Genomic DNA, 16,645 nt, shown 5'->3' with positions numbered 1-16,645 from the left:
GCATCTCTACTAAGCCGAGAAGACAGAAGACCCTACCTTCAAGAGTGACTGCACCTCTGCAAGAAGACATGCATACTAACTTTGTCTAACCTTGGAGTATAATCGCGCTAACCTCGAGGATATCTTTTTGAAACCACCCTCTAACACACCGTCTAACAAACTGAGAGAACAATAGCGTCAGACACAAGTTACATCACATGGTTCATCTGTTCCTCATCAAGTGAAGCTCATGAAGATACCTCAAGACTCAAGATTAGGTGTATTTTACCTACTTACTTCTTAAGTGGTATAAGTCAGCACCGACCCTCAAGCTGAAGATTGTCTTTGACGACCTCTGTTGATGCTTCATATGGACAACAACCAGGCACTTCATCGACTTACTAACTTACCGCGCGTTATATGGTCTAATAAACACCGTGAGTGCCTCTTGAAGTCGTGGACTACACATCGTCTCCTGAAGATTCTTCAACTGAATACGGAAGATCGACGACTTCTTCAGAAGCCCAGACAGGACTACAAGGCAGAAGCTCTGAGTTTTTCCGAAACCCGATGAAAAATCCTAAGGGTGGAAGACTTCGTCTTCCACTAAAAATTGGAGCTGACTCTAAAAATTTAAACCTTTCTAAAACACCGTTGGGAATTTGGGATGCACTAACTTCTCTTGAAGCTGTGGACTGCACCTCGCTCCCTGAAGATGCTTCAACTCAAGACGAGAGAAAGATCACTTCTTCGAAAGCACTGACAAGACCCTTGGCCGAAGCTTAGAGTTTTTAAACCCCCCTATGAACAATTTTAAGGGTGGAAGACTTCGTCTTCCACTAAAATTTAAAGTTAACTCTAAAAAGTTTTCAACCCTGCTAAAGCACCGCTGGAGTGCGCTAACTCTCCTTGAATCGTGGACTCTAACACCTGCTTGGAGTATTCAACCTCTTCATGAAGCTCACCATCGGCAGGAATCCATCATGTCTCCCAGAAGATGAAGCAACGACCTTCTCAAAAATGGCACATCTACAAAAGAATGGAGTCTAACTTTAGTTAAACTTTACAACCCCTCTAGTTCTATGCTTAGTAATCTCGGGACGAGATTATTTTAAGGGTGGAAGATCTGTAACACCCCAACTTTTTGCAAGCTTGTTTAATTATCCAAAGTGCAAAAAATAGGGGGAACAAAAACTTGTTCTATAGACTAATTAACATGAATTGCCTTGATCTGTTTGTTATGATGAATTGCCTTGATCTGTTGGTAGATGAATTGTCTTGATTTGCTTGTTGAGTTTTGTCTTGAGCTACCTCATAGAACAACACCCCTAGTGGTTAAACAAGCAACTCACCAAATAAAACACATGTGTGGCTTAGGAAGAATTATTTTCCTTCTTACTACATCAAACCTCTCTCCTGATGACAACATGAGTGTGCCATCTTGATTTTTCTCTTTGTGGTACAAGATAGCTCGATCATCCTTAATTCACAACTTGGTGATCTCAATGCATGGATCTCATCTGTGCATCTCCCTCTACAATTTCCACATCCTGCATGTCTCATTCTACCCTTGCATCGCATATATTCAACTTGATCTTATACCCTATCCAATGATTCAACTCTAGATCACTCCCTTCACTTTTACCTCTTGTTTTTATTCAAGTTTAATCTTCACAAAACCAAGAGTGGGAATGATGGGTACATTTTGTAGCCACCATCTACCCTTGAGAACACTTCTCCCTAAATTAAGTTTTCTTTCTCAAAAACCCTATTGTTTTTCCTTCTCAAGTTTTGATCACAAAACTACTTCTAGTTTTATTAAACCTTTTCAAGATATTTCTTCAAAGAAAATAAGGAAACTGAAATGGGTTTTGTTTTTCATCCCATTTCTAACAAGTACTGATTTCTGAAACATTACTTGCTATTTGGTTTTCTTTTTAACAAAAGGCTTGTCTATGGTACTTATACCATTCCTTGTTTTCCTCTTGTTTATTTTACATTTGAGAAAAACTCTACCTTACTTGAGAAAGTAAGTAGAATAGTTTGAACCCCTATGTTCCAACTGGTTTTATCTCAACACTTTCAAAACTTCATTCCACTTGAGTTCATTCCCAATTGTCCCTAGTTGTGAACCTCTCTGATCTCCCACATTGTACCCCCTCATCCTCCAATTCTTGATCAAATGGATGATCATTTGATACTTTCAAATCACTCCCAATTGACCTCTTATTTGAAGAACAAGTTATATTTCATCATACCCATCTCAATCCTCTATTCCTTTCCATCATCACCTTGATCTCATGAATTGGTGATTTCTGCCACCATATTCATCCTTGTGAGTACATGGTTACTTCACTCACCATGTCTCTTAGTCTTACTCTATAATTGTCTAAACCACCATCACCATCCCATCTACCTTGACATTCACATGCATTGTTGCATGTGGTCAATCCCAATCCTTCCAAAATTGAATTCAAATAAAAACCTCTAATCATCAAATATACCTTGGGAACTATCTTCATCATAAGTTGGTCTCAACCCAAGTGGTGGAGATTATTCTCATGGCACAGGTCACCTTCATACTTCTTTTTATCTATATGTACCTACTCATATTCTTATCATCATCAAAATCACTCATTGACATTACCTCCTCAACATCATGCCTTGATCTATTCACATGGATGTTGTGCATCTCTCTCTCTTTGTTCATTTTTGAGTGACACATGAAGGAGCCGGCCATGGCAAGATTTTTGGCCAGCCCTCCCTCTTCTTTTCCTTCCTCCACAAGCCTTGCCTCCCAACTACCCCAATCAATAAATGGGCAGCCACCCATCCTAGCCAATCAAAAAGGAGGCAGCCACCAATCTCTCCCTCTATAAAAGCACTTGGCCGGCCACCCCTTCCTCTTTTTCTTCTCATTTTTCTCCACTCTCCACTCATTCCCCTGCCTTACCCACTCCCTCCCCTCCTTCTCCCACGAAATATTGCTCCCCCTAGCTTCCATGGCCGGCCATGGCCATGGAAAGCCACCAAGATGAAGCTCTCCTCCTCCCTCAAGCTCATCCTCACCATGAGAGCATCCCTCTCCTTCTTCTCCCCAACCCTAGATGGTTTTCTCTCCTCTTCTTCTTCCTCCCTTGCTAAGATTGGATCTTGATGCAGGTGCATGTTGGTCCAAGCATGGAGAAGCTTGAGCTATCCTCAGATCTGAAGTTCTTGAGCAAAGTTCGTCCAAATCCCTGCAGTAATTTCTGCTATCTTGCTGTTTCAGATTCTGTACGATTTTGTAAAATCCGCCAAAACTCGTGTGCAGGGCCAAATCGAGTGATTCAAAGTTCCACGGATAGGTATTGAAAAGATCTACAACTTGGCGTTGGTTTCACCCTCAAATTCGTTACATATTTTCCTCGGTAAATAAAGTTCTGTAAACTTGCAGATTCATTATTTGTTAGATTTGTTCCGTTTTACAAAACCTTTTTGAGGAAAGTCAACTGTGGGTGAAAGCCCTCTTCAATACCTTCATTTTGGCGGTGGTTTCACTTCGATTGACCTCCTGAAACTGAAATGGTTCACAGATCAAGATCTGGTCAGATCTGACTTGGTCGAATTAAATCAGGAGCTTGGGAACGAATTTTTGAATGAAACAAACTGGGTAAGAACCACCTTTTCAATACCTTTCAGATGCAACTGACCTCATATTTTTATGAATCATGTACGATTTGTGGTGAATTAAACTTGTTCTATGTGTTCTGCAGACATGGCTGTTAGTTTTTAAATCAGCAAAAATCCATTTTTGAACCTAATTGAGTGATTCCAGTTCTGTAGGACTACGGAATGTTTTCTTAATCATCTCAAACAAGTTTCAAACATTTATCTGTTCTGTAACTCTAGAGGTAAAGCAAATGGTATAGACATGCAGTAATCTTGTCAATCCATTTGTGAGAGTTTCACAAATAATTTTAACCCAAATCCAATTGTGTATGCCTCTCTGTTTAAATACCTTTCAAATGCCAGTGGTCCCATATTTTTAGGATTTTTCTACGATTTATGGCTTACAGATCTTGTTTTCTGTACAGTCAGATTCAAACAAATTCCTAAATTTGTAGGTTTAATATTTTTGAGTGAATCCAATTGGGTTAATCTTGTATTAGTACTGGCCATCTAGGAAAAATAGTGTTAGTCTCTGTTCATGCATTTTCGTTACTGTTAGTAAGGTATATGTGTGACATGCATTGTTGGACCAAAACTTGTTGGGTTTATTTAAAAACCTTGACCAACTCTTTTATTTAGAACTGGGCAACCTTTGTTTTATGCTTGCAAAACAAAACCTCTGCAACTCAACTTTAGCCCTATTGTTTTGCTTAAGTTTTCAAATGATGTGGAATGTGGTTTGCTTCCTATTTTGGATGTTGTGTTATGTGAGCAAACTAAGTTAGGAAAACTGTTTTCTACTTTTCCAAAAATGTTTGCAAATGTTTTGTGAATGTATTTGATGTCAAACTAATGCTCTTGTCCTCTTTATGATGTTATCTACCAGGGGATACTTAGTTGTGCCATGGTGATACCTAGAGAGGCAATTGCTAAGTCGTGGCACTCTCATACCTTTACTAGGTAAATAAATGGGGTTTTCTTTTAGTTGCTTTGTAGTATCTATAAGTCTTTTGTATGTTAGCCCTTAGTAAAGTGGTTAGCTATTGATTGTTGAATGTTGCATGCTTGTTATGTTTGGAGCAATGTGATTGATTGTGTTCCTTTTATATTTTCCGGCGATAGATGCGAACAATTTCGGAGGAGAAGAAGAAGAAGTGGAATCGGACAAGGATTTTATTTGTACTGTGGGAATTCTTATTTGATGGAGTTGAAGAAGTCCAGGGACAAATAAGCCAAGGCAAGCCATCTCTTGATCTCTGAATGTTTAATCACATATTGTGGTTACTTTGTTGTTGTTCTTGTCTCTCGATCTATCTTGTGTTGTTTCTACTTATGTTGATGGAGCATGCTCACCATGAGCATGTTTATTCTCTTTGACACCTCACCTACAACCCCCTTTAGTGAAATGGTGGTCTTCATTATCATGATCTTGGTGTACCCTCTAAGTGTGAGGGGTATGCCCACTTATCTTGTGTGTGTCGACCTCTTGACACCCTTTTTGCACCCCTTAGTGGTATGATGGTTAGTATCATGCCCTTGTTATACCTTCTACCTTGTGATGCTATGCATACTTACTCCCAAGAGTGCCACACCTTTTGTTGATGTTATGCATACTTACTCTCAAGTATGTTGAACCCCTTGTTGTTGTTATGCATGCTTACCCTGAACATGTATGCCCCCTTTGACCACCTATTTTACCATCTTCTTAGTGGTATGATGATCAACATCGTGACCCTTTTGTCGAATCCTCCTACTTATGTTGTCCCCATGCGTGCTTATCCTAAGCATGTATAATCCCCTTGACACCTCAATTATCATCTCCTTAGAGGTATGACGGCTAGCATCATGCCATTGATGTATCTTAGCTCATACATAAAACTTTAGGTTGGGAACCCCTCAAGGTTTACCTTGTTGTAAATGTTTATGAAAACCTTGGGTAAGATAACCTTACCCAAGTGTATGGTTTATGAAGGCAAAGAGGATCTTGTCAAAGATGTTTGAGAAAAGGAATGTGTGTGTGACTTGGGTTTTGAGAAAAAAACGACACATGGTTCTTTGTATTCGCCCGGAACAATTACACAGCGCAACCATAGCTACTCCAACGTGGGCACAGGGCTTAACTTGACGTTTGTTCTTCTTAGCATGAGGCACCGCACAACTATACAAGGGTACGGTTACCCCTGAGTCCGGGTTGTCGAGGTTGGGACAATAGTATAACGGGAGGCCTTCGGGGCTGACCCGTCCGGAAGACACTATGGGTCTCCTGGCTTGGCGGTGGAGCCACGCTCAAAAGGAGGTGAGCTGCCACGGTGCCGGGGAGGTACATACTCCATAGGGTAGGACCTCGTGTTAAGTCGAATGGGCGAAAGGTTATGTCCGGGTATACGTCGTGGCATATGTCGTTATGCGGGGATGATGCCCACACGATAGGTATCCGGATAGTTGTGGTGAAAGTGTGCAAACTCTGCAGAGTCAAAACTATTCGAATAGCCGCGTCCGCGGTCATGGACGGTTGGGATGGCCGTTCTGAGCTGTGTCGAGTTTTGGTTTTGAAAATGATTTCCAAAGGAAATGTGTGTTGGAAGTACCGGAAGGGTACGGGAAAGATGGTGTGCCGACCATGTGGAGATGGTCGAGGAAAATGAAACAAAAGAGGGTGACCCTTCCTAGTGTTTCATGTAGAGGAACTCTGCTTTAACAAAGATATAGAGATGTCATAGGACTTTCTTAGTGTCCCCTTCAACTGTGATGTGGGATGCTATATCCACAAGAGAAACTGATTCTCTTTCACATGCTATATCCACAAGAGAAACTGATTCTCTTTCACATGCTATATCCACCAGAGAAACTATTCTTCCTCTCTTGTCTTCTTTAGTTAGAATTGTTATCACCTTCTTGATGGTTTGCGAGTACAATTCAAATGTACTCACGGCTTTGTCCCTGGCTATTTACTTGGCCAGACCTGGAGGACTTCGACAGATGAAGAAGGAGTTGACGACGTCTATGCGAGATAGGACCGTCTTCCCGATCGGTTGCTGTAGGGTTAAGGCGGATGACTTGGGCTCTACGCTGAAGTGATTCTCGCTACTCGATGATTAGATTAGGCCCTTCGAGGCTATCTTGTAAAGATGGGTCATGTGACCTTATTGTAATTTTCTTATTCCGTTTTGTAAAGGATGATGTAATTTGATATCAGTTCGGTTATGTGTTCACGGCACACTGATCATGGGAACGTGAACTGTATACATAACAGGGTATTTCGGACAGCTAGTCCGGGGTCCCCACAATGATCACGTAGGAAGTGATGGCGAATGTCAATATGTTTGGTGCGACAATGTTGAACCGGGTTGTTGGCGATCTTTATTGCACTTTCATTGTCACAAAGAAGAGGCACCGTACCAAGAGACACACCATAGTCTTTCAAGGTTTGCTTCATCCATAACAATTGAGTGCAACAAGATGCCGCGGATATGTATTCGGCTTCGGCGGTGGATAGGGCGGTGGAGTTTTGTTTCTTGGATGACCAACTCACCAATGACCGGCCAATAAATTGGCAAGCCCCGGAGGTAGACTTCCGATCAACCTTATCACCGGCCCAATCGGAATCCGAATAGCCAATGAGTTCAAAGGTTGACCCCTTTGGATACCATAGCCCGAGAGTAGGAGTGAGAACAAGGTATCTTAGTATCCGTTTGACCGCCACTAAATGGCTCTCCTTGGGAGCGGATTGAAAACGAGCACACATCCCTACACTTAGCATGATATCCGGCCTAGAGGCACAAAGGTAGAGCAAGGATCCTATCATGGAGCGGTATACCTTTATGTCCACATCCTTCTCACCGTCACATGAACCAAGTTGCCCCTTTACGGGCATGGGTGTCTTCATTGGACTTGCATTGGTCATGTTGAATTTCTTGAGCATGTCCTTCACATACTTTTCTTGAGAGATGAAGGTGCCTTTTGCAAGTTGCCTCACTTGGAAGCCTAGAAAGAACTTCAACTCTCCCATCATGGACATCTCAAATTTCCTAGTCATCAATAGCTCAAAAGCTTTGTTATGATTGGGGTTAGTTCCACCAAAAATAATATCATCAACATATATTTGACATATAAAGAGGCCACCCCCTTTAACCCGCTTGGTGAAAAGGGTGGAATCGACCGTACCCATACAAAACCCATCATGTAGTAAGAAATCCCTAAGGAACTCATACCAAGCACGTGGAGCTTGCTTGAGACCGTAGAGTGCCTTATGGAGTAAATACACGTGGTTGGGTCGGCGTGGGTCCTCGAAACCCGGGGGTTGAGCCACATATGCGGTTTCTTTTAGGGGACCATTCAAAAATGCACTTTTCACATCCATTTGATACAATTTGAAATTGTGGAAAGATGCAAATGCAAGCAAAAGACGAATAGCTTCAAGGCAGACTGCAGCGCAAAGGTATCCTCAAAATCCATACCTTCTATTTGGGCAAACCCTTGCGCCACTAACCTTGCTTTGTTTCGTATAACAATTCCATTCTCATCTTGCTTGTTCTTGAATACCCATTTGGTCCCAATGACATTGATGTGATGATCCTTGGGTCTCTCAACTAGAGACCATACTTCATTACGAGTGAAACACTCCAATTCTTCTTGCATGGCAATTACCCAATCCGGATCGACCAAGGCTTCATGTACCTTAAGTGGTTCAAAACTAGACACAAAAGCATGATGTTGACAATAAGTGATAAGTAATGCATGGTGTCTACGAGTTACCACTCCTCTTGAGATGCTACCAAGGACTTGATCCACTTTCATGTCACTTGCCCTTGTAGCGGCCTTGATCTTCCGAACGGTTCCTTCATGATCAATGAATTCATCTCTTGCTGGTACTTGATCATGAGGGACCACTTGAGCTTGATCATGAGTTGAGGATGTTTCTTGATCGTCATCATGATCTTGCTCCATGGAATGAGGATCTTCTTCTTGTTCTTCGGATTGAGACTCATCTTGAGTGGAGGGTGGTTCTTGAGTTGCACTTGATGGTTCGGCTTGAGTTGAGCTAGGCTCCACTTGTGGCGTGCTTGAGACATCTACTCCATCATCTTGATCATCATTATGAACCTCCATGGGCCGGATGTGTCCAATGCCCATATGCTTGATGGCACTAGATGGATCAACATCATTACCTGCAACACATGGAACAACTTGCTCCACTTGGGAGCCATTATCCTCCAAGAACACCACGTCACAAGATACTTCAATAGTCCCGGAGGACCGGTTGTAGTATCTATAGGCATGAGAGTTCTCCGCATATCCAACAAATATACCCTCTATGGTTCTAGTTTCAAATTTACCGAGCTTTCCTTTGTTGTTCTTAACAAGGCATTTGCATCCAAAGACACGAATATACATGACATTAGGCTTGTTACCGGTAAGGAGCTCGTATGGGGTTTTGTTGTGGAGGGGACGGAGAAAGAGCCGGTTGGAGTAGTGGATGGCCGTAGAGATGGCTTCTCCCCAAAAGTTGTGGGGTGAGTTGAATTCACTCAACATGGTTCTTGCCATCTCAATGATAGTCCGGTTCTTCCTTTCAACAACACCGTTTTGTTGAGGGGTGTATGGCGCCGAAAACTCATGCTTGATGCCCTCATCATCCACAAACTCTTGCATAGTGTAGTTCTTGAACTCGGTGCCATTGTCGGTCCTAATTGCCTTGATCTCGGATTCATACATACGTTGAGCTTTCTTGGCGAAGGTGATGAACTCTCTATGGGTCTCGTCCTTAGACTTAAGGAGAAAGACCCAAGAATATCTTGAGTAGTCATCAACAATGACAAGTCCATACTTGCTCCCACCAAGAGTATCATAATGTGATGGCCCAAAGAGGTCCAAATGAAGGAGCTCCAAAGGCCTAGATGTGGTAACAATACTTTTGATGGGATGCTTCTTCTTGAGTTGCTTTCCGGCTACACATGCACTACAAACACGATCTTTCTCAAAAGAAACACCGGTTAGTCCCACAATATGCTCACCCTTTAGGAGTTGTTTAAGATTCCTCATGTTAACATGACCAAGGCGGCGATGCCACAACCATCCTTCGTCATGCTTGGCCGCCATTAGGCATGTGGAGAAGGAGGGGCTCTCTTTCGAGAGGTCAACCACGTAAAGGTTGTTCTCCACATATCCAACAAGGACCAATTTGAGATTGTCACTCCTAAAGACTTGCACATAATATTTAGTGAAATATGAATTGTAACCGGCATCGGCAAGATGATATATAGAAAGTAAGTTATAGCCAAGATGTTCAACAAGCATAACCGTCTCAAGGCACAAGTCCTTAGAGATTGCTACCTTGCCATACCCAAGTACCTTTCCCTTTGAGTTGTCACCAAAGGTAATGCTTGACTTCTTGTTGATATCTTCAATGAATTGATCAAGCACACCTTTTCCTCCGGTCATATGATTGGTGCATCCACTATCAAACACCCATTTTGGACCACCGGAGGAATACCCCTACAAAATCAAGTAGAGGATTTAGGAACCCATCGATTAATGGGTTCCTTTGCAATGGCAACAATATCTTTTGGTACCCAAATTGAGTACCCTCTATAAGCATAGCCATTAGGAGGACCAACATAGTTAGCATAGACATCACCATAATAATCAACAAATAATGCATAGTGATCGTTTGGCCCCGTGCGGTCACCACTAGTGGCTTTGCCCTTTGAGGTTTTGCCATTGTTAGTGACCTTCTTGTTCTTATCTTGAGCGGGTTTCTCCTTCTTGTAGTTGTTCTTCTTGTGGGACTTGGGAGTATATCCAAGTCCATACTTTTGATTGTTTGACCTTTGCTTACTCAAGAGGTCATCCAATCCCATCTTGTTCTTGGCGGTGGTGAACTTTGCAAGTTCCTTTGTTAGCCTAACATTTTCCTCAAGAATAGATGCTTGCTCACAAGAAGATTCATTAGGATGATAGTCAAGACCATATTTGGTCACCAAGGACTCAAGATATGCATTGGTCTCAACATGCAAAGAAAGTTCCTCTTGTAAACGAACATGTTCCTCAACAAGTTTAGCATGCTCACTAGTAAAGGAAATGGAGGAACAAGCAAGCTTTTCAACATCAATGGGATCCTTCATTGATCCTAGAGCCCTTTTGTAGGATTCTTGAAGTAGATCATGATTCTCTCCAAGTTTCTTGAGCTCATCCTTGACAAGCTTGTTAGCTCTTTCAAGGTGGTCAAGATCCCTAGTGAGAGAAGCATGAGCAACTTCAAGTTCCTCCTTTGAGGCATTGAGCTCTTGGGTCAATAATTGAGCCCTATCAATAGTTTCTAGGTCCTTAACTTTATCAAGTTCATAAGTTTCAATTTGTTGCTTAAGGCCTTGAGATATGCACCTTTCGGTGTTTAGCTCTTGTCTTAGGAGATTGAATCTCCGTTCCTTCTCATTCAATTGATATTCTAATTCCTCAATGGACTCATCCTTTTCTTTGAGTGAGTCCATCAAGAAATCAAACTTGACAAGAGCTTCACCACGAAGGGTGCATCTAACATCATAGAGTTCCTTAAGCATAATTAATTCTTCTTGATCTTCGTTTTCATCATCAAGAACACTAGATAGGGAAGGTGGAGGTTCCATTACCTTGGTTTCCCTTGCCATAAGACAAGAGCCAATGATTGGAGAGGAGGGAGAGTCATCGGAGTCATCATCTTGAGTTGTTCTTGCCATGAAGGAAGAGCCAACATCATTCTCCGTGGAGTAATCTTTGGAGTAGTCATATGTGAAGAGTGACCCGGGCTTAGAGTAAGCTAAACCGGCCACTCCCGCCTCCTTCTCCTCATCTTCCTCTTCTTCATCGGACAAGTACTCGGCCCCAACAAAAGCTCTTCCCTTGTTCTTCTTGTACCGATCGTTGATTGGGTTCGGCTTCAATCTTGGCTTGACCCCTTTGATGAACTTTGGCTTGTCTACCCTTTTCTCATAAGGGCACTCATTTGCAAAGTGGTTATCTTCATCACAATTGTAGCAAGTTCTCTTCTTCTTCTTGTCATTGAGGAGCATTGGGAACTTGACCTTGTACTTCTTGGCAAAGAAAGCAAAGTCGGTAGCAATGTCACTAGTTGAAGTCATCTCTTCATCTTCTTCAATTTCATAGTCTTCGTTGCTTTCATGGTCGGCTCTAGCTTTGAGAGCAAGGTTGTGTGACGCTTCATGGTTGTGTGAGGCTTCATCAACACGGTTCATTGCCTTGAGCCTCTTTCCGGCTTTGGCCATGCTTTCATTGGCGGCCACATAGGAGACTAGATCATCGGAGTTGAGATCGGCACTCTTGGTCATGATTTGCAAGTTGAGTCCAAGGTTGGTGTCTTCTTGTTTGACGGCAATCATAGCAATGACCTTGGATTTTATGAAGGCTTCGTTCATCTCGAATCCGTCATTGTACTTCTCAGCACCAAGTCCCTTGACCCTTACTTTCAGAGCACCAAGCCTAGCATAGGCATCGAATACGGATTCTCCATCTCGAATCATGAACTGGTAGGCCTCTTGCTTTGCGGTCTCATAGAGAGCTGATTGGATCAAATCGGTTCCCTCTTGGAGTACTACGATCCGATCCCACAACTCTTTAGCAGAGACAATGTCATCGACTTGATCAAGAAGCTTGCGGTTGATGCCACTTCTAATCTTGTCACGTGCGGATGCATTGAGTTGACGGTTGTAGAACTCGGTGGAGGTCAACCGAGTAGGATCTTGTGGCTCCCGATGTCCATGAACAATGAGCTCCCATAGCTCCACACTGCAGCTGCGAATATGAGATTCCATAGCAGATTTCCAATGTGGAAAGTGAGTTCCATCTGAAAGTGCATGGAGCCCCCATGTGTGGTTTTGGTAATTAATGACAATCCCTATGGACTAATGTTTGCATTGAGTTATATTTGTAGGTGTTGTCCATAGGCAATGCTTGAACCATTTGTTGGCTTCAAGGTTGCAATAAGAAGAAATTGATGAAGGATATCAAGTGTCAAGTATGTCTTGAAGATGAAGATGAAGTGAGCCCTCAAGTTATCTCAAGACATCAACATGATGAAGAATGAAGAAATGAAGTGCAAGTTCAAGATGAGCCAACTCGAAGAAATCATATGCTTGAATCTTGCCATCCATATGGTGTTCATGGATATGTGAAGATGCGCCGAAGAAGAAGCTCTCCCATGGTGGATTATGGGGGAGCAATCCACAAGACGTCGTCAAGCAAGCACAAGCAAGAAAGGCGTTCCATCTTGTTGCGGTCAAGATCGTCATCATCGAGATCAAGTGGAATGCGCAAGGTTAAGGTTTGCTCTTGATAGGGTTTCTTTCTCACCAGTCTCATGGTGTAGTTGGAGACCGGTTCTTAGTTTAGTTGCCGTACTATCAAGAGGGCTCTCGAGTGAGTAACTCGATCATATCATTCGGAGAGAGCTCAAACCTTTGCATCCTTGCATCATCTTTCTTGGTTGTTATTTGGATCTTATCCATGTGATGTTTTAGAGCTTGTGCTTATTCTCATGACAAGCTCTAGTTCTTCGAAAACGGATTTCGCATAGATCACTTGTTGCGTTTTCGAGTTTGGTGATTTTCTCGGTTTCTCATGTTGAGGTGTTGCACCTCTAAAAATAATAGAAAATCACCCCCAGCTAGTTTCCATATTTTTTGTTGGGTAGCTCTTGTCGTCCTCTTTCCAACAAAATTGGTTTCGTCTTAATCCGAGTTTCCAAACTCTAGATATTTGCATTTCCATATTTGGGTTTAAAAGAAAAAGAAAAGAAGAAAAGAAGAGAGAAGCCGGAGGCTTGGGCGGTACCGCCGGCCTGGCCACGGCCGGAGGCTCCGGCCATGGTACCGCCCAAGGTACCGGTGGCGGCGGGGCGGCTCAGTATACTTGCCTGGGGGGTTGGAGCCCCGGCGGTACCTCGGCCGGTACCCCGGCCGGAGGCTCCGGCCTCCCCTCCCTGCCCGCAGCTCGCTACCCCCGTCGCCTCCTGCCAACACTGGCCGGTAGTACCGGCCCAACCTGGCCGGTACTACCGGTCCTCTTCTTCCCCGCGCGCAGCACTCCAACGGGCAGAAATTGGGGCATCCTTTTTAAGCCCCTCTCTCTCCTTGTTTTTCATAGCTTGCTCCTTCTTCTTCCTCCTCTCTCTCAAGCCTCTCACCTCCATTGTTGATTGACTTTTTGTGAGCTTGAGATCTCTCTCCCCTTCCCATGATTCTTGCATCTATTTGAGAGAAAGATTGAGGGGATGTAGATCCACACTTTGACCAAACCAAATCATCTCTTTGTGAGTGAATCTTTGGGATCTAGATCTTGGAGAATTTTGTGTTCTCCTCTTTGTTCTTCCTCTCTTATTCCCCCAATAGCTTTTGTAGCTTTGTTGGAATTTGAGAGAGAAGGACTTGAGCATCTTTGTGGTGTTCTTGCCATTGCATTTGGTGCATCGGTTTGAGTTCTCCACGGTGATTCGTGGAGGTGAAAGCAAGGAAGTTGTTACTCTTGGGTTCTTGGAACCCTAGACGGATTCTAGACCTTTGTGGTGATTTGTTGGGAGCCTCCAATTAAGTTGTGGATGTGTGCCCCAATCTTTGTGTAAGGCCCGGTTTCCGCCTCGAAGGAAATCCCTTAGTGGAACCGTGACCTAGTCCTTTGTGGCGAGGGTCACCGGAGATTTAGGTGAGGCGCCTTCGTGGCGTTCGGTGTGTGGTGTGAGTACCGCATCTTGGGGTGAGGCCTTTGTGGCGTTGGTGTGCATCGAGCAACCACACCTCAAGGTGAGCCTCTTGTGGCGTTCGGGAGCACTAAGCAACCGCACCTCTCCACCGGAGATTAGCACTCGCAAGAGTGTGAACTCCGGGATAAATCATCGTCTACCGCGTGCCTCGGTTATCTCTATACCCGAGCTCTTTACTTATGCACTTTACCTTGTGATAGCCATCGTGCTTGAAGTTATATATATCTTGCTTGTATTGCTTAGCATAAGTTGTTGGTGCACATAGGTGAACCATAGTATATAGGCTTTGGGCTTGACAAAGTAAACGCTAGTTTTATTCCGCATTTGTTAAGCCCATCTCGTAAAAGTTTTAAATCGCCTATTCACCCCCCCCTCTAGGCGACATCCGTGTCCTTTCACCATCGTAATGGGGAACGGTCCCACTATGGTTTATATGAGGCATGGGTGAAGTGTTTCTGGGATAGTCATGGTTAACATCATGGTAGGTTTCCTTAGAGGCCGAAGCCCCACTAGAAGTTCCACCCGCAGTTAGGTTCTTAAGCATGGCAGTCATTTCAGTCATTTGGTTTTGTAGCTCATCCTCCTTTTTCTTCTTCTCGACATCATATGCCAAGAATCTAGATTTCATCTCTTTAACCGAAAGGTTAGAGTCGTCATCTAGACCCTCGAAGAGTTTATCCATCTCACTCTTAAGGCGGTGAAGCCCTTAATAAGAGTCCAGGCTCTGATACCAATTGAAAGTATAGAGATGGTAAACCTAGAGGGGGGGTGAATAGGTTTCTACAAATTTTAATTCTTTCTTTGCAATATTAGGCTTTGCGGAATATAAAGATGAGCCTAATGCAAACTAGGTGTAGCAACCTATATGAGGATACAACTAACTCGAGCACGAAGGCTCTCACAGGCAGTTAAATCACAAGTAAGGAGTTCGGTTAGAGATAACCGATAGCACGCGGAGACGAGGATGTATTCCCGTGTTCCCTTGCTTTGCAACAAGGTACGTCACGTTTGGAGGAGTGGAGGTCCCACGAAGGATTCCCCGCGCCACGAAGGCTCACCCTATTCTCCGGAGCCTATCCCACGAAGGAATAGCTCACTCACTTGTGGTAGACTTTGAGGTAGCCTCCAAACCTTCACAATCTTGCCCGGAGCAAATCCACAGCCCGGATGCTTCCGGACTCCTCTTGCCTACCTAGGGTTTCCAAGGAACCCTAGGAAGCAAGCTTCTCAATGAATACAAGGGGGAATGAGATTTGGCTTGGTAGAACGGTAGATCGGGTCCTCCTCTAATGATTCCCCGGAGGGATTTGAGTTTGGGTGGAGGAGGAGGGAGATCTGAGGCTTTTGGTGTTTCTAGCAATGGAGTAAGAGAGAGAGAGCTCAAGAACAGCTTGTAGTGTAGTGCCTAACTGTCTAGAGGTAGGAGAAGGGCTATTTATAGTGTTCTTCGAAATATGGCCGTTGCCACTTGCCACCTCAGCTTTTCCTCGACAAACCCGGTCAGACCGGGCCACAGACCGGACAGCTCGGTGGTGAGGCCGGTCTGACCGGGCCAGTGACCGGACGCCTTTTGCTGGTCCTGGAGCTCCTCCGGTTGGCAGCCGGTTGGCGCCCGGTTGCCGCCCGGTGGACCGGACGGAGCACCGGACCCGCCGGTCGAGAGCCCGGTTGACCGGGCGCAAACCGGATCTGCTGGCTCCTCCTTTGGAGCCCGGTTGCCGCCCGGTTGACCGGCCACCACGCCGGACTGGCCGGTTGCTGGCCCGGTTGGACCGGGCAGGTGACCGGATTTCTCCTGTAACCCCTTTTTGATTGTTGTTGAAATGGGGGGTCACCTTTAGCCTTCTTGTTCCTTTGATACACCATTTACGCCTCATTGCCTAATACCTGAGATTGTACTTATAAACATATTAGGCCAAATACTTTAGCACGGTGTCATCGTTACCAAAATAATGGATAAGGGTGAAATACCCTTACAAGGCGAATTCTTAGTCCATACCTTGGATGCTCGTTAATAAAATATATATATGGACATGGTTTTAGTTTGCCAATTGTTTTAGTTTTCTACTTTATTACAACGTCTGTAATTCTTAGTGCTAGAAGAATTAGTGAGACTATTAGAACTAAATTCTTAATATTTAGCTGTTTTTCATGTGAGAGAAATAGCATTCTGAAAATAGCAGTGTTCTAAAGAAAAAGCTAGCAGCACTCGACGGTTTGCAGGCTCATGCCTTGACGCCATATGTGCCTTGCCGACGAGTCCAT

At 43.8% G+C, this 16,645-nt stretch overlaps 1 protein-coding gene across 7 annotated transcripts in view; it reads left to right on the top strand.

Moving 5' to 3' along the window:
- Positions 1 to 2,862: 2,862 nt before the first annotated feature.
- Positions 2,863 to 16,645, top strand: part of LOC127308313 (uncharacterized) — a 258,300-nt gene continuing 244,517 nt past the window's right edge. Inside the window, exons 1-6 of one of the 7 annotated variants that reach the window (XR_011746687.1) lie at positions 2,863 to 3,204; positions 3,293 to 3,389; positions 3,555 to 3,631; positions 4,517 to 4,590; positions 4,753 to 4,867; positions 6,591 to 6,641. The gene's annotated coding sequence lies outside the window, so the exon portion shown is untranslated. Of the gene's footprint in view, positions 3,390 to 3,554; positions 3,632 to 4,516; positions 4,591 to 4,752; positions 4,868 to 6,590; positions 6,642 to 16,645 lie in introns of those variants that run through there. The other 6 variants (XR_011746689.1, XR_011746688.1, XR_011746690.1 and 3 more) reach the window with 6 other exon arrangements.

This window comes from Lolium perenne, chromosome 6, assembly GCF_019359855.2.
Source record: "Lolium perenne isolate Kyuss_39 chromosome 6, Kyuss_2.0, whole genome shotgun sequence".
Classification (NCBI taxonomy): Eukaryota; Viridiplantae; Streptophyta; class Magnoliopsida; order Poales; family Poaceae; genus Lolium; species Lolium perenne.
This window is presented reverse-complemented; position numbering and strand designations above follow the sequence as displayed.